The sequence below is a fragment of the Podarcis melisellensis genome (genome assembly GCF_964234715.1).
Source record: "Podarcis melisellensis genome assembly, chromosome: 5".
In the NCBI taxonomy this organism is placed as follows: domain Eukaryota; kingdom Metazoa; phylum Chordata; class Lepidosauria; order Squamata; family Lacertidae; genus Podarcis; species Podarcis melisellensis.
Window position 1 is genome coordinate 62,330,522 of NC_138537.1, and position 5,569 is coordinate 62,336,090.

The 5,569-nt window shown below is 36.3% G+C and overlaps 1 protein-coding gene across 1 annotated transcript in view; it reads right to left on the reverse strand.

The window, feature by feature from the left end:
• Window positions 1–4,465, reverse strand: part of CC2D2B (coiled-coil and C2 domain containing 2B) — a 33,411-nt gene extending 28,946 nt beyond the window's left edge. The window contains exons 1-5 of the mRNA XM_081912624.1: window positions 4,383–4,465; window positions 2,912–2,978; window positions 2,242–2,321; window positions 1,912–1,992; window positions 779–871 (exon numbers count right to left, since the gene is read on the reverse strand). The gene's annotated coding sequence lies outside the window, so the exon portion shown is untranslated. The remainder of the gene's footprint in view (window positions 1–778; window positions 872–1,911; window positions 1,993–2,241; window positions 2,322–2,911; window positions 2,979–4,382) is intronic.
• Window positions 4,466–5,569: the final 1,104 nt, after the last annotated feature.

Genomic DNA, 5,569 nt, shown 5'->3' on the forward strand with positions numbered 1-5,569 from the left:
AGGGATTGTGTGCTTGCTTGGGCTCAATTTCCTTGGAAAGAAGGTCAGTAGAGACTGTGGTGTCCTTAAGCTATATGGTTTTATTTGCATACATATAACTTGAGCACAGGACAGAGAGGCTCACAGCAGTAATGTCTTGCTTCTCCATTAGCCACAGCTTTGGATTCAGAACACAGCAAGACATGTTTTTGTCCCTAGCTCTCAAAGCATCTCTCTCCTTCCAGCTCACTCACAAGCAATCTCCAGTCCAGCCCATATTGTTGCTCATTTTGGCACTTTCTCACCTATATACAACTAATTGCAACCCAGCTCATGCCTTTGAAGTAATCAACAGAGTATTAAAGTGGCCAACTGTTCTTTGCAACACTAGAAAGTGTAAGAAAAGTCTGTGAAAAAGTTAAATATTTTAAAGAAAGCTCCAGTTCCACGACAATTGTTTATAAATGTAAGTCAAATACTTATTTGGATCATGGTCAAATATATCTAGGAAATCTATGGTACAAGGTACTTTGAAAAAAAGAAAATGAATGAAATAAAAATTCTTTTTCTTTTGTTTAAGGCTATATAGTTATTTTGTATATAAGTTTAGGGCCACTGAAGAAAACTTTTGAATAGCTTATTTCATAATTTTCCTTTGTTAACAGAGAAAGTGAATTAACTGTAGCTATAAACAACTTCAAATACTAGACATCTATTTGACAGAAGACTTTCAAGTCACTCCAACATCATAATGCAACAGAAAAGAATGCACTTTGTATGAAGAGAAGAATAGCAGTACCTGGTCAATGACCTGATCAGTTTCTTTCAGCTTTGAGTAATCTTCAAAAGTTGATGTAAAAAATATAAAACCCTCATCAAAGGAGACTTCATTCTAAGATTAAAAATTTGGTGAATAATTATCAGTCAGTAGTGCTAAATACTGGGTAACCTTCTCTTTCTCCAGAAACTTATTTTTCCTTTATTATCCTTTATTATATCCATTGACAACATCACCATGTAACCTAGCACTGAGGCTGTTTACTCCCTCCCTCCTTCTCAGATTCAGTCTTCTCACCAAGTCAAGTCACATGTTCTTATATAAAAACCCACCAATTCATCTCTATCTTTCTCAACTTAAATTTTGGTTCATCATCTTCTCATTCCCACCCTGTCTAATGAAACATTTTCCTCTTAGGCCTTCCCTTATAATGCCTTAGTTCACACACCTCTGCCCATAGCTTTGTTGCCAAAATCATTTTCCTTCTTCATCATTCATATCTTAGCACTCTGAATGTAGAGGGGAGACAGCATATGCCAATCTTTCTGTAAACAAAGGTAATTCCTATCTCTCAGTCTTCTCCAGCTGACCTTCAACCTCAACTTAAAACACCTCTAGATCATGTTGCTTAAGAGGGAGCGGGGTGCTTCTTTGGCTTTTCTCAAATTTGTGCCACTGCAAGAAGAAGCTCTAGATTACAGAGCTATCAGAGAGATTGTTTTTTTAAAGAGGAACAAGTAGCAAGCATCTCCCTCTTGCTTCTCCCCTCCCCACCTCTCTGATGCCGAGATTCTTGAATATGCACCATATATTTAAAGCACACACGCCCCCGCTCCCAAGAATCCTGGGAAATGTAGTTTACACCTCACAGAGCTACAACTCTCAGCACTCCTAAAAATGTCAGTTCCCAGGATCCTTTTTTTGAGGGGATGGGGGAATGTGCTTTTTAAAAAAGCAGTGAGAAGAGATTCAAGACTGAATGATACCCATCTTCTTGATGGCACAGGTGTTTTCTATATGTAATGGCAGGAGTAATCAGAATCACACATTCTACAAAAATATGCTCATATTAGAATTTGTTGCACCAAATTGAATATAAAAAGCAATGGTGCAGCTTATCAGTGTTGGCAGCAATTTTACAAATATTTTATTACCTCAGCGCTCACTTCAGAGTTGTGTTGGTATTCTTTAGTATCAGAGTAGGGTTTGTCGCAAGATTTTTCTTCTTGTTCAGCCTAAAACAAAGGATATTTTAGTGTGCTTCTTGTTATTTTAAAAACACAGAGAAAACAATAACTGAGATAAAATGCAGGCTTTCCATATTCAGCACTTAACTTCTTTCTTCTGGTGTGCTCCAATTGGTATGGGAGAAATGATGAGCCTTTTAAATTGTTTGAACTTACCACCTTTTATAGATACAATACATACAATAAGTTACATGTTTCATTTGAATGCTAAATCAAAATTCAATTAAAACTATTTACCTTAACAGTTCTCAACTTCCCTCTCACTCTATCCCGTAATACTTCAGTTAATCTACTTTGTTTTTCTTCTACAGCCACAGCTATTATAAAAAGCACAGACATTTAAAAAACACTTTGCAATAAAATACTTGAATATTATCGGAATGTATTTTGCAGTAATTTTCATATAGACAATTTTGGATTCTCAAGAAAATGACAATAATCCAGTAGGTTTTTCAAAGTTTGTGAAGGATTTAGATTACGGTAAGTATTCTGTATTTGAGTCATACATTCACATTTCAAGCTTGCTCCTTAAAGTGCAAATTATAAATGAAAGTGCATTTAGTTCACTGCACAAGAAAATTATAAATGAAAGTGTATTTAGTTCACTGCACAAGAAAAATGCAGAAAACACATGATTTCAAGTTGCAATGCAACATCTGCACAAAAAGTTGACAAGAATCTAAAATTAGAATATTCTAATTCTAGCACATCAAAATATTCTGTATTATTTTTATCAAGTGCTAATATTATTACAGTACTTTAGAATAGAATGAAAACAGGAAAAGGTCATATGCAGGTTTGACGTTTGAATAACATCTAAATTTAATCTGAGCCACATTTGTGGAAATGCCCTTGAACTTCATTGTGATATATTACAACTTGGTAAGGAGTAAAAACATTGAGCTACCTTCCTGTGGATTTTGGTCCAGGGTTTCTTTTTGTTTTCTATCAACATGTATGTCATCTTCAGTTTGCTACATTAAACAATTTACCAAAAGAGAAAAGTTGCAAGGAAATGATCAAAACTATTCCCTCACATTTTTATTCATTTTTTTCAGCTGTATACATCATATACCATCACCCCATCCAAAATGTTTACTAGTGAGCAACCTACAAAAACTTCAAGTTATGATGCAGGCAAGGCTTATGCCATCATTCAGATAGTAAATGGAATAAACAAAGAAGAATGATCTTCATATTAGAAACAAAATAACATTTAGAGTTGGTCAACATGCTATAAACATTTAATTGTCCAAGATACAAGATGTCCCATGTGTTCAACAAATGTATCTATATGTATAATGGAGTTCTCAAAAATTCATTTCCATTTTAGTTCCTCTTGTTCAGTGGCGTAGCTAGCCACTCGGGTGCCAGGTGCAGCACGGGCGTCCTGCAGCTGAGGGTTGAGCAAGCCACCCATAGGGGTGGGGTGCGCTGCGTGGAGCCTCTCCGCCGCCTCCCCCTCAGCTGTAGGGCGGCTGAGGGAGAGGTGGAGGGCCGATGCAAGTCCCACCTGCCATTTCAGGCAGCATGGAGCCTGCAGACCCCAAGCCACTACATCACTCCCAGGAGAGACACATGGCTTGGGCATGATACAGGCCCTGTGGTAAGGGCTTGCCCCCGCGGTGTGGCGCCCAGTGCCAGCCATGTTTCGTTATGTTAATTGACTGCACTAAAAAGTTTCATGAACCCATTTAAAAAGAACAAAAAAAACCCAAAACCTCATATTTTTGTCATTTTGTCACCCCGCCCCCCTCAGTGATGACACCTGGGGCAGATCCGAACCCCTGTTCCTCTGCCATGGATCTTGTTGTATTTAGAACTTCTAACGTGGCCTTTTGAGAGATTCTGAAGGACTAAAGGAAAATAGAGAAAGGCCCCCAAACCCCTTGAGTGCTCCGCCAATGAGTCTTTGAAGTGAATGCAAAACAAAATATTACAATATGAAATGATTGCAAAAACAGCAACCTTAGTTGAAGTGCCTCACTTCATACTAATACTGGCTTTCCAACCTAGTGTTTCCCTCCAGGTGCTCTGGACTACAGCTCCCATGATCCTTGACCATTGATCGCACTGGCTAGTAGGAATGATGGAAATTGTAGTCCAAAACATCTGGAGGTATCAGGTTAAAGAAAGCTGATCTAGAGCAACTTACCCTGACGTCATTATATCTTCACCCACACATGCAATAAAATGGCACTGCGCAGTTAAGATTTCACTTTCAAGATAAAACTGATTTGGGGGGGGGATACATTTTCCATGAAAGCACTGTAGAGAAGAGATTATTTTTTAAAAAAATAAAAAGCAAAGGCTTTCCAAACTCTTGCTTCAGTAAATGTTTTGCATGCTATGTAACGGGGTAAAATGTATGAACGTACCTTTCTTCTGACACTTCTTTTCTGTAAAGATTTACTTTTCCTTGCAATTCTTTCCTGAACCTTTTCTTTCTGGATAATAAAAAAGAAAACTATCTAAAATCATAATCTATATGATACACAACTTCATAAACAAATGTAAATAAAAGGGATATGTTGCATAGAAGGATGAAGTAAATTTTAGGGAACTCCTTCCTAACTGAACCTTTGGCACCCACTGAATTTATTTATTTTTACTCCACCAAACATTTCAATCCAAGTCAGATGTTATAGATTTAACTAATTTTTTTACTTTTTATATTGTATTATTGTAAACCGTTTTGAGACTATCATAGTCAAGTGGCAAATAAATAAATAAATAAATTAGAGAGACTACATGTAGATGGGTAATTTGGGAACTAAATCTCACTAGCCAAGTTATCTTCTTACACTAAATAACCTCAAGCTTTTCAATAAATTTCAGTACCATGACATGCTGCCTTTAAAAATATTTGATTATATTGTTAAGGCTAGGCTTCTTGCAACGTAGGGATGTTCATTATAACAATTTTGTTTGTCGTTATAAATAACAATTAATTTCAGGATTTTTATAATTTTTATTAAAGATTTGCTTGCGTTACAAAACTACATGCATTGCCTCTATTTGGAGGTTGTAGAGTCTTTTCTACAAATCTGTTACATTTGATGTGAGACATTAATGTAGTATACTGTATGAGGTTGTGGGAGAAGAGAGGTGGGGATAGAGAGTGCAGGGGAGAGGAAGTGGTAAACTTATACTCTTTTACATAGTGTATGTGTGAGGTTGTTGTGTTAATAAATTTCAGTTTTAATCAGTAAGCAACCACACCCTCACCTCCAAAAAGGCATCTGCCTGCCTGAGATTTTAACCATTAGGGAAATATCCGGAAAACAGAATAAAGTGTTGTGTGAATGCAGCCATAATCTATATGTATTTGTTTTTAAAATACACTTAAGTCTATTATCTATAGGAGTATTATAAGAAAGTCAGAATAACCATATTAATTGTTAATTGTAGTACAGTACATTCTTGGGGTATAATAATAAACATATGCCTGTTATTATGATCACTATCTTATCTAGAATAAAAAAAACTGATCAACAAATCTAATTATTAGGGCACTGTAGTTGGGTATTAATGTAACCATTTAAAAATAGTCTTCATAGCTTGC